Below are 26,045 nucleotides of genomic sequence, written 5' to 3'. Positions count from 1 at the left end.
ACAGCAACTCTGGCGAAACAAAATCGTCTCAGAACCTTCCATTTTCGGCAGATGGCAGTCACAAATTCCAGAAAACCCACCCTTTCTACAAAAGAGAAGGGAGAAGTTCCAGTGCTAATATTTTTGCCAGCTTCGAATTGTACAAACGTGCCGTTGGGTGGTCCCATTCGTACTGCCCCTCCGACCTAATGATGCTGACAATAGTAGGCTGGATTTTTTCCTTTTCTGTGCCGCTGTTGCAAGTGACTTCTTGACACCAGTTAGGCTCAACAATGCACTTTTATTCATTGCGGTACTCTGTTGCCTTGGTGTCTCAGCCTGACTCTACGGTGCCACTGAGATGTTGCTGAGGCTGATGAGGATGTGGGCGGTACCACTGCACTGCTGGGATCAGGGCTACTTTGTGTACCAGAGAAAACTTCCACCTCTTGGTAACCTTCCACCGCGATCATATCTTCTTCTCCTTCTTGATCCCTACAACCAGCAATAGGTTCAGTTTTTTTACGCTAAGGTGGGCCTCCTGCTGGATCAAAGGGTGTTTTTTAGATGAGTTGTTTAGCCTTTGGTACCATAGTTTGTGCCAAGCTTTCCCCAACTAACACCATGTCAACAAATATAGCATATAGCAATGTTCTCCTCCTTACTGCTAACCGAAAAGAAGTCCCAAACTGGGGAGGTGAACTTTCTTGCGCTGCTGGAGGAGCCACTTGCAATGCCGGATGAACTAGGGGGTGTGCCTGGAATTTGACTCTGTGCAGTTGCAGTAACACTACCTACTGAGGTGGTGTTCATGCTGGACGCAGGTCCCTGCTGGGTCTTTGCAAATGCAAATATGGAAGCTGGAGGCCATGTTGGTGTGACCTGTGTTGGTGGTATCCGTGCCACATCCCTCACAGTAACTTGGGTTGAGGTAATAATATTGGTCACCATCTCCACTGGGGCGGGAATGATGTTCATGATGACTGGCTCGTCATCATCCTCCGCTTCTACATCTACCATCTATCTGGCCATACCTCTAAGGCTTTCTGGAACCTTCCTTTGCCCTAGCCCTGTCTCGCGGTGTACCTCACTCTCAGATTGAGCTGGCGGCTTCCAAGTGTCATCTAGATCATCAGAGGGGGGCTTGAAGAAGAATTTAATGGACAAACCCTCCTTTTCCTTGCTTGGAATCTGGAAGACATTGCAGGCCTATATATGGCAAAATCAGCACACTACTAAACTACCACCACAAAATGGCCACCAGCCTGGAAAACAATGAAGTCAAGAAGGCTTATAATGGCCAGGCAAAGGAGAAATTCTAGACAAAACCGCTTTAATGCAAAAATGCAAAAACAAAAATCCACAGGGCTAAACAAGGTTTGCAAGTTACACAACAACAACCACACACAAACACACACATCTAACAAAGGCATTTATTTAACACACACCAAAAAAGTGAAATACCCCCAAAAACACATTTTACACTTCAATCCAATGCAATCCATGACCTAAATGGTGTTTCAATTCAACAGACACAAAGAACCAGTTGTTTCATGTACTCATGAGTAGCCCTGGCCCTACTGGTTACCCACTATAAATTTTAAAAAACTGATGAAAAGTACAAAAAATTGTAGTTGCAACTTGCATTGCCCCAATCAAACAAACACCAATTCTCCAATTTACTAGCAAAATCGCAAATCCAAAAGTACTCAAATCCTTTGATATATGATGCAGCAGACACAGAGAATGATCCTTCCATCTCCAAATCCAAATAAAAAGTGAACCAGACATGGACAAAGCACTGGCAGGAGCCTGCTGGAAAGGAACAGGAAGTTAGAGACTCTAGGGCACTTCCTTCCCCTTAAAAAATAAATAAAAAAAGAAAAAGGACTCCTTGCACAAAAAGTATAGCCAAATGTCAATCTGAGGAGTTGTTTTCATCTAAATCATCATTTTCAAGAAGGTTTTATGCTGCTCGAGAGATATTCTTCTCCAGATTGCAATTTCTGTATGTTCGAAATAGCTAGCTTCGTCGAACTTCCGCCGGATGTCCGCTGGCTCGTCTGATAGATGTGGTCGCGATCGCACACTCTCGTGGGATCGCGCGACTGGCAACCAAAATCTCGTGGTGCACACGAAAGGATAGGAAATATCATTGGCGAATGCAGGGATCCCGGTAAGTCGCTACTGCATGCGTGAAAATGCATTTTGAAAGCGCAAACAAGAAAAACCTCTGCTCTGCTGCGGAGCGCAGATCTTTCAGTAACTCAGCGTTCTACATTGCAAAAAATCTGCAAACTCTACAAGCGGAGTGGATTTTAATGCCCAGGGTTAGCTGGGATGGGCTAATGTGATTCTTAGCTGGTTACCCTCCGCACTTGTTGATCTAGTTAATTCAGCTCAGGTAATACTGTTAAACAATTGGAGATGGCAATGGGATGGGTTAGCATAGAAATGGCTTGAGACATGGTACATGTGCTTTGGGACTTGGAGTTGTCTGTAAAAGAAGCCCAGGTATAGCACATGAACTTGACCTCACGTTAAGTGTTGGTGGTGAACATGATCACAACACACAAAGAGAGAAAGGGTATGACAGAACTACTCCTGGTCCCCTTTTAGATTAAGATAGTCAGCAAAGAAGAAGTAATTCCAGGAAAGGATTACTGCTTAATGTGGTGAAAAAAGGGAAGCAAGTCTTTATTTAAAAAGAATACTCACGCTCTAACCTAGTTGGTAGCATGCTTAAACATAGGGTTCCCACCTGAGGGGCCAAATGCCTCCAGGTTGTGCGTTGACGTTGAAATTGACTGCTCCAAAAAAAAGGTCTAGATCCAGAACCCAATAACACCTGGGTCCTACAAGAGCATACAAACTGCAGCTCTGCTAATGTGGTTTACTTAATAACGTGCTCCTGTGGCCTAAGGTAAATATGAATGATATAGTCAAAAGGTGAAACAACGTATCTGCGAGCACCATAGCAACATCAGGTGTAAGCAAAACACACCAAAAATGACCGAACAATTTTTACAGATACGGAACACCACTAATGACCTCAGGTGGTAATCATTGAACAAATACAAACCAGAGGGAACACACAGAAATTCCTATTAGAGAACGAACGGAGATTTGTATATAGACTTTCTACCCATAAACAAGGTCTCAATGACAATATTCCCTGGAACACACTAATACAGTGGTGAAACAAGGGAGGTGAGATTCCCTTTGGGTGACCATCTATACACAACCGTACAGAACTATACTAGGACCAACCTTTCACAATGGGTGTTGGGTGCATTAAAACTATCAGAAACATAATGGGTTTCAGATCTTGCACACATTATGTAGTGTAGTTCCTATGTTCTCAATAGGCTCTGCGCATTGGAAGAATATATCCTATAGTTTAATAATAATAATAATAATATTACTGCATTTTATAAAGCGCGAACAGCTACCTCGCTAGGAAGTGTCCCGGCGCTAGGAGAACACAGTTGACCTGGAGGCTAAAAAGTAGGAGAGCTAGCGGGGTTGGGTGACGAGCCACATTTTCAGCAGCTTCTTAAAGCATGGTTCAGAAGGGGCCTGCTGGATTTCTTGTGGTAAAATGTTCCATAGAGAGGTAACGTTTGCCAAAAAGTCCGACCGCCTAGTCGAGCCTTTTTCGTACGCGGGACGGCCAGTTGAACGCGGCAATTGGACTGCAGTGCGCGGGTTTGGGAGTATCTCGGGAGGCGGTTTTTCAAGTACTCTGGGCAGGAGCCATGCAGGGATCTGAATGCCAGCGTAAGTGCTTTCAATTTTATTCTGCTGGCAACTGGCAGCCAGTGCAGTGATCGAAGTTACGGAGAGACTGACTGCTTGAGAGGAATTCGCAGTAGCAGTCTCGCAGCCGCATTTTGAACTACCTGAAGTTTTTGCGTCAGGTATTTTGGTAGGCCTAGGTAGAGTCCGTTGGCGTAATCCAGCCGTGATGTAACCGTGGCATGGATAACCGTTTTCCGGCAGCTCTCCGGGAGGAGTCTCAGGAGTTTACGGAGATTTCTCAGTTTGCTCAAGCAGCAGCCGGCGACTTGTTGGATGTGGGAGGTAAAGGACATGCTATCGTCCCACCTCACTCCAAGATTTTTTGCCATGCGGCTGGGTGAGGGGGCTAAGCCCATCTCCGTCGGCCACCAAAGTTCTCAGGCGGGGTGGGGCCTCTGCCAAAGAAGATCACTTCGGTCTTATTGGCGTTTAATTTTAATTTATTCGTGTTCATCCAATGGGCTATGTCTTGGAGACAGCCTTTGAAGTTCGAAAAGGACTCCTGCGTCATCTCTGAGTACGGAAATACCAACTGGGTGTCGTCGGCATAGGAAATTGCCTTGACACCCCAGTTGGCAATCAACGTAAAGAGAGGAGCGAGGTAGATGTTGAACAAAAGGGGGCTGAGAGCCGACCCTTGTGGACCTCCGCAGCTGAGGACCTTGGGTGCTGAAGAGACCGTCCCTAGTGCCACCTTTTGAGTTCTCTGGGACAGATAGGAGTGTATCCATCCCAGTGCCTTATCCTGGATACCTATCTCGGCCAAGCGGCTGAGTAGTCTGGCATGGTCCACCGTGTCGAAGGCGGCCGACAGATCCAGGAGTACCAGCATTGCTAAGTTACCTACATCCATCGACCACCTTACTGACTCGGCTACCTCAATAAGCGCTGTTTCCGTACTACAGCCGGGTCGGAAGCCTAACTGTGTCTCATGTAGTACCTTATTTACTTCTACAAATTTGCTCATTTGGCGCTGTATGACTTTCTCCAACATTTTCCCCGGGGCGGCTAACAGTGATATTGGACGGAGATTAATAAGGTCTTCTGGATCCCCATTGGGTTTTTTCTTAGTGGGAGGAGAATAGCATGTTTCCAGACGTCCAGGAATATACCCGAAGTGATGGATGAGTTCCAAATGTGTTGTAGTGTGGGGGCTACAAACTCAGCTAGAGAGCTCCATAATTTAGCTGGGCATGGGCCGTCTGGGGATCCGGATTTGCATCGGATAAGTTCTTGTCTTACCTCGCTCAGGGAAATATTCATGAACTGGGTGAAGGTCTCACCTGGCTCGTCTTTAATCGCGAGGTCCTGTTTCAATGTTTTTATTTCTGGTCCAAAAGATTCATACACCTTTTTGATCTTTTGGTCAAAAAACTCGAAGATTTGCTCGCATAGAATAGATGTCGGCGAAACCTCCCTCTCAATGCACTTGGGTTTAAAAAACGACTGTACTACCTTGAAAATCTGTTTGCTTGACTGTTCTGCCTGTAGAATAGAGTCCACATAAAATTGTTTTTTACTTTTTCTAATTGCTTTCCGTAGTTTTTTGGAAGCTTCCTTATATATAGTTCTTTCTTCCAGGCCGTAGTTTGCTCTCCATAGTCTTTCCAGCTTTTTGCAAGCTGCTTTCTCTTTCCTCAGGTCCTGCGAGAACCAGGGAGCTGAGGGGGAGTCTCTCTTTGATAATGCTCATGAGGCCGGAGCAATGGAAGAGACCATCTTTCTGACCCACTCATTGAGGAGCTGTGCATCTATATTGGCATTGTTGGTCAAAGATGGGGTAGTTTGTGCCAAGACAGGGCCCATAGTATCAGGGGTCAGCCTTTTCCATTGTCTCTTCAGGAAATAACATTTACTTGAAGCTGGAATGTCATAAACCATGTTTAGTTTAAATGGGACCAATGAGTGGTCTGACCATGTCAGAGGGAGTGGTGCCTCAGGCAGCACATTCTTGATATTAGAGAAAATGAGATCGATCGTGTGGCCCCCTGTATGTGTAGGGCCCTCATTGATCAGTTTAAGGCTGGCCGTATTTAACGTTGCTCTGAGCAACTCTGCCACGGCACAGTCGGGTTTATCCATGTGGATGTTGAAGTCTCCTACCATAATGAATTGGGGGTGGAGGAGAGAGCTCTGAACAATCGTGTCTAGTAGGGTGAGTAGGTTGGGGTCTACGCCGCCCGGAGGGCGATATATCACCAATCCTGCTAGCGATAGCTGAGGGCTAACCTGAAAGCAGAAGTGAAGGCCTTTGATTCCCTGAATAGTAGTGGAGGCCGAGGATGTTAATATTAGCTGCTCTTTAAAGATAATAGCTACACCACCGCCTCTTTTTGTCCCAGGGTGGTTGGCGAGACATATTTTAAATCCTGGAGGGACTGCTAGTGCAATAGAGGTCAAGTTATCCTCCTTGATCTAAGTTTCTGTTAAAAACAGGACATCCCACTCCTGCTCTTCTAGTAATAACCAAACATCATCTGCATGTTTGGCTAGGGATCTGCAGTAGGACTGAGGTGTACTAGGTCTCTATCAAATATATTAAACTTAATAGTGAGTGCCAGCTAGCTCAGAGGTCACTAGAAACGTTCTCGAATTCACAAGAAGGGATTTGTTTTTGACAACCGCATAAACATGACAACTTTGTTTAGGAAGAATAAGAAATGTATCTCTAGAGTCGCGGAAACAATAGATAAGTATTTTACTCAGTCAATCGTGCATGCTTTGTTTCAACAGAGGTGCAGAGAAATAGAGAGACAGGCGTTTTCAATAAAAGATTTATTGAATAGTCTTCTTTCTCATGCTAAGGAAATGAACTGCTAAAATCGTAATGCAGGCTGTAAAGTATAATGCGTACAGCAAGAATAGTATAATGAAATAATACTGTAAAAGATGTGTATGGTTTCTAAGCCATAAAAATACATACTTAAATAACAATGACTAAGATACTCAACTGGTGCTTCTAAAATACGCCTACCCCAATGTACCTAACCTAAGTCTAGTACGCGGGAGGGAGTAAGTATTGTGTAGTATAGGTATGGTTTTCTTTGCCAAGAATATAGCCAAGATTTCTCTTAGGTTCTAATCAGGTCCATACCTTTAGTTCAGAATGAAGGAGGTCTGGTATCTCTGTCTCGGGACTCGATTTCGCAACATCCCGCAAGGGGAGCTTGGAAACACTGGAGCTGGATTCTCAGCAAGAGAAAGGCTGCCTCTTGATCAGTGCGTCAGATGGAGGGTCGGCTTCCTTCGGCACTTTTTGTAGTGAGCTGCGTCGGGCAAATAGATAGTCGAACTGCTCCAAACAACCGTGTCTTACTAGGGCAAGTGAAGGCATATTTATACCTTGAAGGTGCCTAGTATGACGTAAAGTCGGACATAATAACGTCAGTAAAGAACCCCAAGGGAATAGTAGTTCTTTGAAAAGTACATGAATTCTTGGACAAATCAATATTCAAGCAAGGGAAGGTTCCTTACTGCTTGAGCCAATTTTCCAAGAAATCGTTGTGACGTTTTGGTACGTGTGGAAGTAGCCATGCCTGTATTTGGACTAGGCCTGGGCAAAGCACTACGCTACGCTCGCGTACTTTGCGAAGTTTGCCCAACTTCGCACTACGCGAACTGCACGTAGCACAGTGCGAACACGCGTAGCGCAGCATAGCTTAGTGCAGCAGTCATTTTTTGCTTGCTCGCGGTCCTCATCGTCAAGTTGGTGACCGCGAGCAAGCAAAATGACATCCTGGCAAGACTTTTTCCCCGTTCGCGATCAGCAACATCAAGTTGACAATCATGGAAAATAAACCTCTCTGCGAGATTCTCAATGCGGAGAGGTCTGGTTTCTCATTGCGAGTGGTCGCGACCGCTCGCGATGAGAAACTACCAGTCCGCATTGAGAAAGCTGCCGCTCAAGGACGAGCAGCAGAAAACTACAGCTTGCACTGTGCAAGATGCCGTTTTCAATGATTGCACAGTGCCGGATGCTTGTCTGCAATTTGCAATCATTGAAAACGGCATCTTGCACAGTGCGAACATGCTACTACGCAGTTTGCGTAGTGTTAAGCGTAGCTCGCGTAGTGCGAAGTGCACTTTGCGTAGCTTCGCGAAGCGCTCCTCCTCCTAGTTTGCAACCTTGCATTTTCAGCTAAGCGAAGGGCTGAGCTCTCCACCAACTCATATTCTTTTTTTTTTCCTCCTCACCTTTGAACGATTCAGACACCACCGTTATCTGTTGCTCTAGCATGTGACACAATGAGATAGCTTGGCCCATAGTACAGTCCGCCTTGCTGACCTCACGTGTGAAGAGCTTGAAAGGAAGTGGCATCTCTGTCAGGCATTTAACTGGGCCCCTTCGGTCTATCTCTACGGTCATGCCTTTCAAGTAGTATCCCCTGGTCTTTACATGACATAGTCAGTGATTGATCTGTACTGATCAAACAGACGATCAAGCATGTAATAAGTTGAGTTCCAATGTGTTGGCACCTCCTGGATGAGTGCTTTGACTGGCATTCTATGATTATGCTGAATGATCTTCAGCTGTTTCTGGGCTTTGAAAGAATGGCTGAAATGTGTGTATATTGTTCTGCAGGTGGTCAGTAAGTTGCTGACTCAGTCTTCTTTTTTCAGATAGTCTTGGACAATGATGTTAATGCAGTGCACCAATCATAGGACCCTGAAATAGCCACCAGTGTGCCTGGCCTTAACTACATTACTGCCATTGTGTGCAGCAACAAAAACAATGTTAAGCTCTCTTGGGTTTATGCCATTCAAAGACCTTGCTGTTAAACTCTTCCAAAATGTTTCCAGCAGTATGAGATTTCTCCATGGCTTCAGTTGCATGTTTACGAGTGGCATTAAAAGTCTCAGCAGTGTCAACAACACCTGCTGTGGAAATCTTTTCTCTAACCCCCACAAAAGAGGTCCAGTGTGCAATGAGGCACATGTAATCAGTGGCTTGGCAATTGGTCCACATGTCTGTTTTCAGGTGGATATTGTGAACAGCACTCTGCTGCAAAGCTTGCCCAAGCAATTCCAGCACATCATGATGTAGTGCTGGAACAGCAACTCTGGCGAAACAAAATCGTCTCGGAACCCTCCATTTTCGGCAGATGGCAGTCACAAATTCCAGAAAACCCACCCTTTCTACAAAAGAAAAGGAAGAAGTTCCAGTGCTAATATTTTTGCCAGCTTCGAATTGTACAAACGTGCCGTTGGGTGGTCCCATTCGTACTGCCCCTCCGACCTAAAGATGCTGACAATAGTAGGCTGGATTTTTTCCTTTTCTGTGCCGCTGTTACAAGTGACTTCTTGACACCAGTTAGGCTCAACAATGCACTTTTATTCATTGCGGTACTCTGTTGCCTTGGTGTCTCAGCCTGACTCTTAGTACGGTGCCACTGAGATGTTGCTGAGGCTGATGAGGATGTGGGCGGTACCACTGCACTGCTGGGATCAGGGCTACTTTGTGTACCAGAGAAAACTTCCACCTCTTGGTAACCTTCCACCCCGATCATATCTTCTTCTCCTTCTTGATCCCTACCAACAGCAATAGGTTCAGTTTTTTTACGCTAAGGTGTGCCCCCTGCTGGATCAAAGGGTGTTTTTTAGATGAGTTGTTTAGCCTTTGGTACCATAGTTTGTGCCAAGCTTTCCCCAACTAACACCATGTCAACAAATATAGCATATAGCAATGTTCTCCTCCTTACTGCTAACCGAAAAGAAGTCCCAAACTGGGGAGGTGAACTTTCTTGCGCTGCTGGAGGAGCCACTTGCAATGCCTGATGAACTAGGGGGTGTGCCTGGAATTTGACTCTGTGCAGTTGCAGTAACACTACCTACTGAGGTGGTGTTCATGCTGGACGCAGGTCCCTGCTGGGTCTTTGCAAATGCAAATATGGAAGCTGGAGGCCATGTTGGTGTGACCTGTGTTGGTGGTATCCGTGCCACATCCCTCACAGTAACTTGGGTTGAGGTAATAATATTGGTCACCATCTCCACTGGGGCGGGAATGATGTTCATGATGACTGGCTCGTCATCATCCTCCGCTTCTACATCTACCATCCATACCTCTAAGGCTTTCTGGAACCTTTCTTTGCCCTAGCCCTGTCTCGTGGTGTACCTCACTCTCAGATTGAGCTGGCGGCTTCCAAGTGTCATCTAGATCATCAGAGGGGGGGCTTGAAGAAGAATTTAATGGACACACCCTCCTTTTCCTTGCTTGGAATCTGGAAGACATTGCAGGCCTATGTATGGCAAAAGCAGCACACTACTAAACTACCACCACAAAATGGCCATCAGCCTGGAAAACAATGAAGTCAAGAAGGCTTATAATGGCCAGGCAAAGGAGAAATGCTAGACAAAACCGCTTTAATGCAAAAATGCATAAACAAAAATCCACAGGGCTAAACAAGGTTTGCAAGTTACACAACAACAACCACACCACACACACACATCTAACAAAGGCATTTATTTAACACACACCAAAAAAGTGAAATACCCCCAAAAACACATTTTACACTTCAATCCAATGCAATCCATGACCTAAATGGTGTTTAAATTCAACAGACACAAAGAACCAGTTGTTTCATGTACTCATGAGTAGCCCTGGCCCTACTGGTTACCCACTATAAATTTTAAAAAACTGATGAAAAGTACAAAAAATTGTAGTTGCAACTTGCATTGCCCCAATCAAACAAACACCAATTCTCCAATTTACTAGTAAAATCGCAAATCCAAAAGTACTCAAATCCTTTGATATATGATGCAGCAGACACAGAGAATGATCCTTCCATCTCCAAATCCTAATAAAAAGTGAACCAGACATGGACAAAGCACTGGCAGGAGCCTGCTGGAAAGGAACAGGAAGTTAGAGACTCTAGGGCACTTCCTTCCCCTTAAAAAATAAATAAAAAAAGAAAAAGGACTCCTTGCACAAAAAGTATAGCCAAATGTCAATCTGAGGAGTTGTTTTCATCTAAATCATCATTTTCAAGAAGGTTTTATGCTGCTCGAGAGATATTCTTCTCCAGATTGCAATTTCTGCATGTTCGGAATAGCTAGCTTCGTCGAACTTCCGCCGGATGTCCACTGGTGCGTCTGGTAGATGTGGTCGCAATCGCACACTCTCGTGGGATCGCGCGACTGGCAACCAAAATCTCGTGGTGCACACAAAAGGATAGGAAATATCATTGGCGAATGCAGGGATCCCGGTAAGTCGCTACTGCATGCGTGAAAATGCATTTTGAAAGCGCAAACAAGAAAAACCTCTGCTCTGCTGCGGAGCGCAGATCTTTCAGTAACTCAGCGTTCTACATTGCAAAAAATCTGCAAACTCTACAAGCGGAGTGGATTTTAATGCCCAGGGTTAGCTGGGATGGGCTAATGTGATTCTTAGCTGGTTACCCTCCGCACTTGTTGATCTAGTTAATTCAGCTCAGGTAATACTGTTAAACAATTGGAGATGGCAATGGGATGGGTTAGCATAGAAATGGCTTGAGACATGGTACATGTGCTTTGGGACTTGGAGTTGTCTGTAAAAGAAGCCCAGGTATAGCACATGAACTTGACCTCACGTTAAGTGTTGGTGGTGAACATGATCACAACACACAAAGAGAGAAAGGGTATGACAGAACTACTCCTGGTCCCCTTTTAGATTAAGATAGTCAGCAAAGAAGAAGTAATTCCAGGAAAGGATTACTGCTTAATGTGGTGAAAAAAGGGAAGCAAGTCTTTATTTAAAAAGAATACTCACGCACTAACCTAGTTGGTAGCATGCTTAAACATAGGGTTCCCACCTGAGGGGCCAAATGCCTCCAGGGTGTGCGTTGACGTTGAAATTGACTGCTCCAAAAAAAAGGTCTAGATCCAGAACCCAATAACACCTGGGTCCTACAAGAGCATACAAACTGCAGCTCTGCTAATGTGGTTTACTTAATAACGTGCTCCTGTGGCCTAAGGTAAATATGAATGATTAGTCAAAAGGTGAAACAACGTATCTGCGAGCACCATAGCAACATCAGGTGTAAGCAAAACACACCAAAAATGACCGAACAATTTTTACAGATACGGAACACCACTAATGACCTCAGGTGGTAATCATTGAACAAATACAAACCAGAGGGAACACACAGAAATTCCTATTAGAGAACGAACGGAGATTTGTATATAGACTTTCTACCCATAAACAAGGTCTCAATGACAATATTCCCTGGAACACACTAATACAGTGGTGAAACAAGGGAGGTGAGATTCCCTTTGGGTGACCATCTATACACAACCGTACAGAACTATACTAGGACCAACCTTTCACAATGGGTGTTGGGTGCATTAAAACTATCAGAAACATAATGGGTTTCAGATCTTGCACACATTATGTAGTGTAGTTCCTATGTTCTCAATAGGCTCTGCGCATTGGAATAATATATCCTATAGTTTAATAATAATAATAATAATATTACTGCATTTTATAAAGCGCGAACAGCTACCTCGCTAGGAAGTGTCCCGGCGCTAGGAGAACACAGTTGACCTGGAGGCTAAAAAGTAGGAGAGCTAGCGGGGTTGGGTGAAGAGCCACATTTTCAGCAGCTTCTTAAAGCAAGGTTCAGAAGGGGCCTGCTGGATTTCTTGTGGTAAAGTGTTCCATAGAGAGGTAACGTTTGCCAAAAAAGTCCGACCGCCTAGTCGAGCCTTTTTCGTACGCGGGACGGCCAGTTGAACGCGGCAATTGGACTGCAGTGCACGGGTTTGGGAGTATCTCGGGAGGCGGTTTTTCAAGTACTCTGGGCAGGAGCCATGCAGGGATCTGAATGCCAGCGTAAGTGCTTTCAATTTTATTCTGCTGGCAACTGGCAGCCAGTGCAGTGATCGAAGATGCGGAGAGACTGACTGCTTGAGAGGAATTCGCAGTAGCAGTCTCGCAGCCGCATTTTGAACTACCTGAAGTTTTTGCGTCAGGTATTTTGGTAGGCCTAGGTAGAGTCCGTTGGCGTAATCCAGCCGTGATGTAACCGTGGCATGGATAACCGTTTTCCGGCAGCTCTCCGGGAGGAGTCTCAGGATTTTACGGAGATTTCTCAGTTTGCTCAAGCAGCAGCCGGCGACTTGTTGGATGTGGGAGGTAAAGGACATGCTATCGTCCCACCTCACTCCAAGATTTTTTGCCATGCGGCTGGGTGAGGGGGCTAAGCCCATCTCCGTCGGCCACCAAAGTTCTCAGGCGGGGTGGGGCCTCTGCCAAAGAAGATTACTTCGGTCTTATTGGCGTTTAATTTTAATTTATTCGTGTTCATCCAATGGGCTATGTCTTGGAGACAGCCTTTGAAGTTCGAAAAGGACTCCTGCGTCATCTCTGAGTACGGAAATACCAACTGTGTGTCGTCGGCATAGGAAATTGCCTTGACACCCCAGTTGGCAATCAACGTAAAGAGAGGAGCGAGGTAGATTTTGAACAAAAGGGGGCTGAGAGCCGACCCTTGTGGAACTCCGCAGCTGAGGACCTTGGGTGCTGAAGAGACCGTCCCTAGTGCCACCTTTTGAGTTCTCTGGGACAGATAGGAGTGTATCCATCCCAGTGCCTTATCCTGGATACCTATCTCGGCCAAGCGGCTGAGTAGTCTGGCATGGTCCACCGTGTCGAAGGCGGCCGACAGATCCAGGAGTACCAGCATTGCTAAGTTACCTACATCCATCGACCACCTTACTGACTCGGCTACCTCAATAAGCGCTGTTTCCGTACTAAAGCCGGGTCGGAAGCCTGACTGTGTCTCATGTAGTACCTTATTTACTTCTACAAATTTGCTCATTTGGCGCTGTATGACTTTCTCCAACATTTTCCCCGGGGCGGCTAACAGTGATATTGGACGGAGATTAATAAGGTCTTCTGGATCCCCATTGGGTTTTTTCTTAGTGGGAGGAGAATAGCATGTTTCCAGACGTCCAGGAATATACCCGAAGTGATGGATGAGTTCCAAATGTGTTGTAGTGTGGGGGCTACAAACTCAGCTAGAGAGCTCCATAATTTAGCTGGGCATGGGCCGTCTAGGGATCCGGATTTGCATCGGATAAGTTCTTGTCTTACCTCGCTCAGGGAAATATTCATGAACTGGGTGAAGGTCTCACCTGGCTCGTCTTTAATCGCGAGGTCCTGTTTCAACGTTTTTATTTCTGGTCCAAAAGATTCATACACCTTTTTGATCTTTTGGTCAAAGAACTCGAAGATTTGCTTGCATAGAGTAGATGTCGGCGAAACCTCCCTCTCAATGCACTTGGGTTTAAAAAACGACTGTACTACCTTGAAAATCTGTTTGCTTGACTGTTCTGCCTGTAGAATAGAGTCCGCATAAAATTGTTTTTTACTTTTTCTAATTGCTTTCCGTAGTTTTTTGGAAGCTTCCTTATATATAGTTCTTTCTTCCAGGCCGTAGTTTGCTCTCCATAGTCTTTCCAGCTTTTTGCAAGCTGCTTTCTCTTTCCTCAGGTCCTGCGAGAACCAGGGAGCTGAGGGGGAGTCTCTCTTTGATAATGCTCATGAGGCCGGAGCAATGGAAGAGACCATCTTTCCGACCCACTCATTGAGGAGCTGTGCATCTATATTGGCATTGTTGGTCAAAGATGGGGTAGTTTGTGCCAAGACAGGGCCCATAGTATCAGGGGTCAGCCTTTTCCATTGTCTCTTCAGGAAATAACATTTACTTAAAGCTGGAATGTCATAAACCATGTTCAGTTTAAATGGGACCAATGAGTGGTCTGACCATGTCAGAGGGAGTGGTGCCTCAGGCAGCACATTCTTGATATTAGAGAAAATGAGATCGATCGTGTGGCCCCCTGTATGTGTAGGGCCCTCATTGATCAGTTTAAGACTGGCCGTATTTAACGTTGCTCTGAGCAACTCTGCCACGGCACAGTCGGGTTTATCCATGTGGATGTTGAAGTCTCCTACCATAATGAATTGGGGGTGGAGGAGAGAGCTCTGAACAATCGTGTCTAGTAGGGTGAGTAGGTTGGGGTCTACGCCGCCCGGAGGGCGATATATCACCAATCCTGCTAGCGATAGCTGAGGGTAACCTGAAAGCAGAAGTGAAGGCCTTTGATTCCCTGAATAGTAGTGGAGGCCGAGGATGTTAATATTAGCTGCTCTTTAAAGATAATAGCTACACCACCGCCTCTTTTTGTCCCAGGGTGGTTGGCAAGACATATTTTAAATCCTGGAGGGACTGCTAGTGCAATAGAGGTCAAGTTATCCTCCTTGATCTAAGTTTCTGTTAAAAACAGGACATCCCACTCCTGCTCTTCTAGTAATAACCAAACATCATCTGCATGTTTGGCTAGGGATCTGCAGTAGGACTGAGGTGTACTAGGTCTCTATCAAATATATTAAACTTAATAGTGAGTGCCAGCTAGCTCAGAGGTCACTAGAAACGTTCTCGAATTCACAAGAAGGGATTTGTTTTTGACAACCGCATAAACATGACAACTTTGTTTAGGAAGAATAAGAAATGTATCTCTAGAGTCGCGGAAACAATAGATAAGTATTTTACTCAGTCAATCGTGCATGCTTTGTTTTAACAGAGGTGCAGAGAAATAGAGAGACAGGCGTTTTCAATAAAAGATTTATTGAATAGTCTTTTTTCTCATGCTAAGGAAATGAACTGCTAAAATCGTAATGCAGGCTGTAAAGTATAATGCGTACAGGAAGAATAGTATAATGAAATAATACTGTAAAAGACCTGTATGGTTTCTAAGCCATAAAAATACATACTTAAATAACAATGACTAAGATACTCAACTGGTGCTTCTAAAATACGCCTACCCCAATGTACCTAACCTAAGTCTAGTACGCGGGAGGGAGTAAGTATTGTGTAGTATAGGTATGGTTTTCTTTGCCAAGAATATAGCCAAGATTTCTCTTAGGTTCTAATCAGGTCCATACCTTTAGTTCAGAATGAAGGAGGTCTGGTATCTCTGTCTCGGGACTCGATTTCGCAACATCCCGCAAGGGGAACTTGGAAACACTGGAGCTGGATTCTCAGCAAGAGAAAGGCTGCCTCTTGATCAGTGCGTCAGATGGAGGGTCGGCTTCCTTCGGCACTTGCTGTAGTGAGCTGCGTCGGGCAAATAGATAGTCGAACTGCTCCAAACAACCGTGTCTTACTAGGGCAAGTGAAGGCATATTTATACCTTGAAGGTGCCTAGTATGACGTAAAGTCGGACATAATAACGTCAGTAAAGAACCCCAAGGGAATAGTAGTTCTTTGAAAAGTACATGAATTCTTGGACAAATCAATATTCAAGCAAGGGAAGGTTCCTTACTGCTTGAGCCAATTTTCCAAGAAATCGTTGTGACGTTTTGGTACGTGTGGAAGTAGCCATGCCTGTATTTGGACTAGGCCTGGGCAAAGCACTACGCTACGCTCGCGTACTTTGCAAAGTTTGCCCAACTTCGCACTACGCGAACTGCACGTAGCACAGTGCGAACACGCGTAGCGCAGCATAGCTTAGTGCAGCAGTCATTTTTTGCTTGCTCGCGGTCCTCATCGTCAAGTTGGTGACCGCGAGCAAGCAAAATGACATCCTGGCAAGACTTTTTCCCCGTTCGCGATCAGCAACATCAAGTTGACAATCATGGAAAATAAACCTCTCTGCGAGATTCTCAATGCGGAGAGGTCTGGTTTCTCATTGCGAGTGGTCGCGACCGCTCGCGATGAGAAACTACCAGTCCGCATTGAGAAAGCTGCCGCTCAAGGACGAGCAGCAAAAAACTACAGCTTGCACTGTGCAAGATGCCGTTTTCAATGATTGCACAGTGCCGGATGCTTGTCTGCAATTTGCAATCATTGAAAACGGCATCTTGCACAGTGCGAACATGCTACTACGCAGTTTGCGTAGTGTTAAGCGTAGCTCGTGTAGTGCGAAGTGCACTTTGCGTAGCTTCGCGAAGCGCTCCTTCACAAGCTACACCCAGCCCTAATTTGAACTGCATAGGCTATGTCTAAATAAGGGTATCATTTATTTGCCTATATTAGGGCAATGTGAATTGTACCTACATAAGGTCATGAATTGGGAAATCTCACTCGGATACTTAAACGCCAGAAAACACCCACTCCACTTTATTATGTACAACATTACTAAGTTCTAAGCACATAACACATATCTAAAACATGATGTGTTAAAACCCCACCCAAAATCCATAAAAATTCATTTGCAATGGTTGTACACGATTACAGCAATTGGGCTGTATGCATTTAAAAGCAATGTTTCATTCAAAGCATATAGATGACATTTAAAAAACGCTATCTGAATGAATCATGAAAATACATTTTATGAAATGGCTCTTAAATACAGAAGAAAAGTCGAGACCATTCCATGACAGAATATATAAATTGTTTGGTTGTGGACAAGGTCAAATATTGTCTCTTGGAAGTATTCAAAGTTAGAATCTTGTTTTGAAAAATGAAGGTCGAATCCAGAGTCCCTCAGGACACAGTGTGCCAACTTCAAAAGTCAGTCGCATTGTTTGGAGAAAACATCAAATCTTCTAAGCTGGTAAAGAATTCTTCTACTACAGTAAGTGAAAGTTTGACTACCTCGTTAAGCAGATCCATTGCACAGAGATGAGAAGCATTGCAGTCAGCGATAGTCGCATTAGCAATGTTCAAAGTAGATGGTACCTGGGTGCCTGTCGTATCAAGTATCTCACCGTCAGCATGTTGCGTCTGTGAGATCTCAACGAACGCCGTCATCAGAATTGGTAGCAGTTGGGGACAACACAGTGCATGAGCCTTTACTGGTCCAAGCAAAGTATCAACATCCGTTGGCAGGACTGATGAGAGTGTCAGACAGATGTCTAGCACGCATTCTTCTCCGCTTAGCAGGCATCTTAGAACAGGTAAGATGCAATCTTGCAAGATTGGTCGGAATGATAGAAACCATGTAGCATTCAGATCTCTTAAGTGAGCCAAGCCCAGAATCTATATCATGTGCTCACGACACTTCATTGCCAGGAGAGTGTTCTCTGGGGTAATCTGGTTGTCGATGGTGACTTGACTTGCCATATCAGAGCAGGAGGAACAAAAATATTATTCCTGCTACAAGTCCCAAAATGAGAGGTAGTCCGCCGAACACACAGTGCACGAAGTTTGGAAATATGCCTAGGACTTCTTCAAAAGGTGCTAACAGTCCCAAAAAAACTGTCTTAAATACATGTTCAATACCTCTGGTATCAGACATGTTTAAGATACGACCTAACATTTCTGAGAACTGTATTGGGCAGTTTGTGGATAAAAGGGCATGTATCTCTGCAGAAGTCCTTGCAACTTGCAGTTCATACGTCTCTTTGGACGAGGTCAGTGGCACAGTTATTTGTAAAAGAATGGCTTTCATTCTGCTTAAAGTATCAATTCATATAGAAGAGATGTTCAGTGAAGGCCATAATGGCGACTCCCCATCTAACTTGGTTTTAGGGAACAATACTTGCATACAGCAAGTGACCCTGTCTGACACAGTTATGAGATAGGCTATTCCAGGCAACATGCCACAGCAGCTGTGATCATTCAACATAATATAGCTTCCATTAGAAAGCTGCCTAAAAATTGGATCTATCACAGCAGCTGGAGATCCTTGCAGGTGTCAGGATAAGTTGGTCGATGAACCATCGCAGGTACCCTTGTATGTTAATACCCTGGCATAAAAGTGTACAGCTGAGTGCGTTTGTGCAGTGTGCACCACTAAGAAATACTTCTTTTCCCCCACTCCAACATCTGTGTGTATATGGTAAATCCCAGGTTGACTTGATGTATTCTTTACCCAACCTTTCATATACGCCTGCTGATATATGTTTCTACCAATACTGAAAATGGAAAATTGTGACAGGCAGAGTGATTGTTCCGTTTATTATCCATTCTGTTGCTGGTTTCTCAGAAACAGTTAATGGTAATCTTTCCAGTCTTTCAATGCTCAGCACCGTATAGTCTGCTCCTCTTTGTGCCAAAGTGATTTGTTTATCTGTAAGGTTAAATTCAGAAAACAATGATGTTGTGTTGATTAGACACCATGGCACATCACCAGAACAAAGATTTTGTAAAGTCTAGCCCAAAAGCATTATAGAGCGTAATTGTGACTGAGCATGTTCTAACATGACCAAGTCTTGTACTATTATGTCAATGGCAAAGGATACTATGCTGTCCAGAGAATAAATTCTGGATGCCTGGATGGATGACAGAGTTGTTAACCCATTGTCAACTACAGAGAGTGATTTCTCTAAATTAATATGATCAATGTCTTGTATTTGTTCTGCAGTCTCTGCTTGCATGGCTTTCCAAGCTTCATTTTAAATGGCATATACCAGCGTATATAAAACGTTTATGACACAGTTTTGCAGGTCCTTGCAAGAAGTCCCTTAAATCAATGCCATCTTTAAGTAAATATAAGTGTTGTTTTACTTCCTTGAGTGTAGATTTTTGTAGCCACTCAAGGCACTGTTTTCCTACACTGTATGATGTTACTATCCCTGGATGTTGTCTCTGGACATATCTTGGATCTGGCCTAGTGAGTGTAAACCCTTGTGTTTTATTCAGGAATCTATCTTGACAATTATTTGTGTCTGTGGGCCAGATTAAACATTTTTTCTAATCAGGATTAGTTCTGTTTTGTATTAAAATAGTTTTTACGTCAACCACCCCCTCTGTAGTGTTCTTACTATCTGGTGAAGGTGTAGATGTAGGTATGGACGGTTTGTTTAAATCTTTTATCTTAGCGAGGCAAGACAAGATGTCTGTTGAACAGTGTCGTTTAAAAACAATATTTGTTCAGGGATGATGCAGGCTCTAAATAAGGCTTCTAATCCCTGCACCTGCCAGTCTTCCGTGCCCCAAACAGTTTTTGTCTCAATGTTGTCTTTCCAAAACCTAGTGTAGACAGCTGAGCATAAAAGAGCGCAGAGAAAATTTGCTTAGTATGAGTCAACATACTTTTCAGTCCTGTCTTATTAACATTTTTAAAGTAAAAATATTCTGGGTTTGAGACATTAAAATCTGAAAAGTATCGAAATATGGTGGCGTTGGACAATGTTCCCATTGATTATGAGTTAGTACATTTCTAGGGTTTGCAGATCTATGCAAGAAGTGATGACGATAGTGATAATAACAATACATTTGTTCATATCTGATGAATCTTCTAAGTATTTATGATTTGTAAATTTTGCAGACATTTCTAATTCTGACATCATATTATTAACAGTCTCAAAGTCCCAATAAACAGAAAAGGCACTAGATGAAACAAAGTCACTCAAGGAAACCTTGAATTGGTGTGGAATCTTCAACAGCTCTGCTGGACCAAACATGTCATAATCAGTTCTGTCCCAAGCTATACCACCAGGTATAGGAACTGCTGTGATGTTCACCAATGACAAGTCTCATTGTTGAAGATGGGATGATTTGTGTGGCTTGAGGAGCAAGTTGATGTTCTTACTTGCTGTGTCCTGTCTACTATATCTTCCATTTAACAGCATTCCCAAAGTTAGTACAAGAGTCAACAAAAGTAGAAGAAAAAGTACACCCAACACAATTCAAATTTCAATCGATGGTGAAACCAGATAAGTCTTTTCCAGTTGATGAAAAAGTTCTGTTGCTTGTTCTTAAAATGTTCTTTTTTAGTGGCGTTGTTTCAGGTTCACTGGGATCCTTGGAAAAAGTATCAAAGTTAATGAAATAGCCAGAAGCAGTCCTGTCAATTGTAGGTATTGCATCAGGATTACTTGAAATCGCTGGAGCTACCTGATCCCCTGTCATATTAGTATAGTCGGATGCTATATCATTGTAGACATGTGTTTCTTGACGACCTATAATTGGGTCTCAAGAGGCACAAGGCCCATGGCTTTGTTGGTTAGTCCTTCTTTTGCAGATTCCTCAAAGGTGATGAGTCTCTCAGTTTTGAACCTCTTGGATAGTAGCCAGATTTGGTCATCTGCTACATCTTTGGAGTCCACTTGGCCCACTACTTATGGTTGGCCACATGATGTGGTTTTACCAGGTCGATAGATATGAACCTGTTCTCCTTTCTTTCAGCAAGAGGCAGCAGTAACACTATTCTTGATCCGTGGATTGCTAGCACAGGTACTGGTTGTCTGTAAGAAGGCCCAAATTCCTTCTTCTCAGCGATCTTTACTCTGCCTGGATCCCCAATCTTTGGACTCAAGGCAGGCCTTGCTGGGACGGGTGGTTCTCCTTTAGTGGCTTCTGCAATGTGTTTCTTTGACTTCTCCTTGTTTCATTTAAGTCCTGAAAAACAGCCAAATGTTCTTTGATATCAAAAGGTTTCTGTTCTACCACTGAAGTGTGACGATCAAGGTCCAGGACAATCATTCCAGTTATAAAAAGGATTTCATATGGAGTGATTCCACCCAAAGAACTTCTTGGCAGATTATTAAGACTACGCTGGACACTTATTAGATGTTTGACCCACCCGTCACCCAAGCCAAACACCCTAGCTGTTATAGATTGCTTTATGTCCTGGTTTTTTCTCTCCACAACCGAATTTCCCTCAGGATGGAATGGACTAGAATACCGCAATGCAACGGCCAGAATGTCCATGGCCTCCTTGTAAGCTTTTGAGCTAAACGTAGGACCCTGGACAGAATGTAGCGGCCGACTGCGTATGTGCCGATAAAGACTCACAAATCTTTTATAACAGTTAGAGCGTCAGACTAACACTGAGGCCACATCCAAATGAATCTCGAGCTTAATATTTGTGGGAATGCATTTGTCCATAGGGACGTTTGCGTGTAGATAGCCTAATGCTGTCTAACAATGGAGTCTGTACTGGGCTGGCTACACTGTATTCAGGTATCTGACTTCGTTCTGTGCTGCGATCTCTGTTGCAGTCATGGCAATTTATTGCAAATTCGTGAATGTGAGCATTCATCCCTGGCCACCAGTTTGTCTCCTTTAATTCTAGTATAGATTTAGAGATCCCTTGATGCCTCAGACCCTCTCCAAAATATGCTTCGTGTATCAAAGCTACTCTACGTTTCCTGTTTGGAATTACTCTATTCCCCACTCCAGAAATTTGAGCAAAAGGAACAGAGTTGGCATCAATTAAGTATTAATATTCAAGTGGATATTTTAGAGGTAACGCTGCACCGCTGCCTTTGCTTGTGACATTGACAACTAGCATTATTTCGCCATCCATTTTCATTTTTGAACGAGTGATTGTAGCTAGGGAAGCCGTTAGCACAGCTGCCTTCGCGGCTTCTTCATCCAATGAAATCCCTGGAACGTGAAAGCCATCACGTTGATGACAGTGTATGGATCACATGAGTTTTTTGTAGTTCTTTTTGTAGCTGAACTACTTGTTCGCAAAGCAATTTATGCTTGATTGTGCCACCTTTTGCATCTTTGAACCCATTTTGAATCCAGTTCCGCAAGTATTCATTGTAAGATTGAACGCAGTAATAAGAATCGCACACTATGAGTGTGGGGAATTCGCGATCTGTATTTTCAAGCGCCATCTTAAAATGCTTGTAGATCAGCTCGCTGAGCTGTACAATCTCCGAGAGATTGTGTTTTTGTGATCATAGGTCATAATTTACCATCGCGCCAGCGACCGTTAACAATCGCGCACGCAGCACTATAAGCTTGTTTATCCCCAATTGAGAGCTGTGCTGACCCATCTGTATAAATTATACATTCATTCTGTTCTAGAGGCAGAATCTCAGTGAGCAGAGGACATTCTTGTACGTATTGTAGAAATTATTGTGTTTTCAAATAGGAGTCAAAAACGTATTCAACTTCTGTTGCAGCAAGAGAATTAACCAATTGTATCCATCTTGGATGTAAAGCCTTTGCATTTGGAATGCTCGCTCTTGTCACTGCTTCTAGAGCAGGTACAGGAGTAACAACCATTATGCGCTTACCCTGTGCGAGGGCTCTCTCTTTTGCTACAGCAGTTTGAATCGCTGTCAGATTTTTTTTCTGTAGTAGCGAATTTCATTTCAGCTTGTGTGTACAAGTGTGATTTATAAGCTATTGGTACTTTTTCTCCTTCTTTAAAGGTGAAGTACGTGAATCTGCATCTTCCTGGAATGATTCGGATTACAAGGTTGCATATATTTACGCACTTTGTAAATGTGTTGTTGCTAAAATGTCTGTTTGCACGGAACACAAAATTTCTGTTTATTTTTTAGTACAATTAATTGTTTTAAAATCAGGTTTGATTAGTTCGTAGAGAGTTTTAACCGTTTCAGCGTAGTTTAGAATGTAAGTTCTTCCAAAATTCAGGAATCCTAGAAATTACTGTAAGTTTTTCAGCGTTTTGGAGGTTGGAGCAGCGCACACTTTTCAAAGAAGTTAGCTGCCTGGCTTTTGCCTTCACTTGATAACTCGTATCCCAGAAAAAGGATGTTGAGGTGGGCAATTAGTGATTTCTTAAAATTGAATTTATACCCTTCAGATGCGAAGCCAAGTATTATGGTATTCTATCTGTTCAAGTGTCTGTCCAAGTCATCGTCTGTTAGATAGATGTCATCGACATATGATAATGATTCATCTTCATAGGTTTGTAGTAACTCTGTTACTCTGGCTGAAAAAAACCCTGGACAATTCTTAAATCCCTGGGGGAGACGACAGAATTGACCCTGTGTCCCCATAATTGAGAATGCGGTCAAATACCTACTTTCTGATGGGATGTTTTGACAGAAAACCATTCGAAATATCTAATGTTGTTATTTTTTTATGCACAATGTTATTTATTAGTGCTGCACTGTGTGCATTTTGTACTGCAAAGGTTTTGCAACAAGAGTTTAAATGTCTGTAATCCAAAACTAGACAATATGTATTGTCTGGTTTAGATACAGGAAACAAAGGATTGTTCATTGACGAGGTGCATGTTTCAATCACCCCCTGGTATTCAAGTTGATCTAAGATCTCCCTGACCTGTTTTTTAACCTTCTTGCTTAACTGGGTACTGCCTTTGTGCAGTTGGTTGAGTTTTTAACTGGATTTTATGGTGAGGAGATTCCTCATCCCATCCTACATGATTTTTATATAATGCTGGAGCCGGGCTACAGTCCATTTTCTGGCATAGGTGTATTTTAAATGAATTGGAATGTGATTGGAGAAGGCTGGCATAATGATGTATTTGCCATGTGAGCACTCCCTGACAAATTCAGGTGGCCAGTCTTTTTCAATGTCATAACCCTTAGAGAGCTTCTCCCAAAGAGTGCTCTTATTTTTTTAGTTATATCCCCCTCCATCCGGAGTGTTACTTCATATAACTTATGTGGTACACTAACCCTGGTATCAGCAGTTTCAACTTGGATGTACTCATTTAAGTCCACTGTCTCCAGATGATCCTTCAAGATCTTGCGAGCTATGGTTACTTCTCCTGCGCTGTGCAACATTGTTTGAGTCCACTCCCCATTCTTGAGTTGTGTCCTCAAGATCCTCAGCATGTCTGATTTTTAGACCTGCTACCTTCTTTTTGGTGAATTGAGTTTTCTTATTTTTTGTAACGTGTTGATCGTCTTTGGACTTCACGCATTCTTCCATTTGTTCTGACCTTCCTCTTCTTTCAGATTTCTGTGAGGAAGTCTGAAAGGTACGAGAGGAACATGTATCATTATCTTGATATCTATCAGGTTTTCTCAAAATATCCCTGTTCCTGAGGTTATACCTCTTTACCGAGGTCTCCTTTTGAGGAGACCTTACTCTGGATTGAGAACGCTTATATTTAGTAGTTTGTTTAGTGTTCTCCCACTTCTTCTTTGAAGGAGTAAGAGTGTTTTTAATAAAGACCTTTTCAGGACTTTCAGTTAGTTGGAGTTTAACTGGTTTCTCACCCAAAATGTCTCGACTCTCTACCTAGTTCTTCATAGGATTTTTCAATTATTCTGGCCGGTTCATATGGGTGCTCAGTTACATCAAATTCTCTTAACTTTTGGCAGATCTCCACAGATGCTGCCTCACCTTTAATATTAGCTAATATTATTGTTGAGACCTGTTTGAAATCTTTCAGTAGTTTCATACCCAGATTCAAAGCAGGCTCTGCCCCGTATTAATTTTGAATCTGTTTCAAGATGTCTGGTATTACCGCTATGGACAAAAAAACATGTGTTTTTGTGTAGATTGCAGCAAAGACTGTACCCCAAGTGTCACAGTCCTCCAGGTGTGGTGCGATCCCCATTGGTAAACAGATTGTTAAAATCCTGTGTTTCTCATGTGTAGTAGTATCAGGAGCTACTGCCTCGAGTTGCGTAAATTTTTGAGCTATCCAGAATAGAATTTGTTCCCGTTTTACGGGTAATTTACCAATGACTGATTGTATAGTCTGTGGTGTAATTGTATTTGTTTTCCCCTGGTAAGGGGTGTGCTGTGGAATCCTTATTGGAGGTTGGACTGTTAGAGTCCGCATGACATATTTAACCAAATGTCTATGGATTTTGATTAGTTGTTTCAGTTGAACTATTAGTTCCGCATCTGTCATTTCTTCAATGGCGGGATGTGGTGTATAGATCGCTAAAACTGGCCATGTTGCTCCTGGTCTATCTAGTGGACCGAGCCTTGTAAAGTGATTTTGATGTTCTAGGGCGCCTTTAAACCAGATCGCATGCTCTTGAAATGTTAGTGGAATTTCAACATCCTCCAAAGGAGTGTATTCCGTTGGATGTTCTTCTTCTTTGTGGAAGTGAAACACATGTGTTACTGGATTAGCTTCAGGGAAGATAATCCATGAATGGGATACCTCTGTCTGCCGATATTCATGTGTCTCTATGATAAAGATCACCCTACCACCTCTTGATGTTAGGCCATTTGTTATAAGTTTTATAGTGATGGTTTTCCTTAAATTTTCTGGGATGATTATACCATCCGCATCGGTCTCTTGGAAATCCGTAACGTCTAAGCCTGGTTGGGCTGCAGCTACTGCACTCCACCGGTTGCGTTGTTGTCGTTATTCAACATTGTTTAATAAAAAGTTGCAGAGCAAGTTTCAAGGAAACAAAGATAAGGTGCACAATTTTTTGGATTACTGTATACTTAAACGTTGAACAAACCACAAAAACTAATACATAGGATTCTCGCCCTACTCAGTTATGGTGGAAATGTTATCCCTTTACCCACTCCAGACGTCTATTGGAGTATTTACCGGAAAAGGGGTCTCTAAGAAAAGCATGACTTAGTTACTTTAGTATCTAGCATTATATTAGCGCCTTACCAAACGTTGGGCGCCATGTAGTGTAGTTCCTATGTTCCCAATAGGCTCTGTGCATTGGAATAACACATCCT

The sequence above is a fragment of the Lissotriton vulgaris genome, chromosome 3_1 (assembly GCF_964263255.1).
Source record: "Lissotriton vulgaris chromosome 3_1, aLisVul1.2, whole genome shotgun sequence".
NCBI classification, from domain to species: Eukaryota; Metazoa; Chordata; class Amphibia; order Caudata; family Salamandridae; genus Lissotriton; species Lissotriton vulgaris.
The sequence above is the reverse complement of the archived record's forward strand: the minus strand, read 5'-3'. Positions refer to the sequence as shown.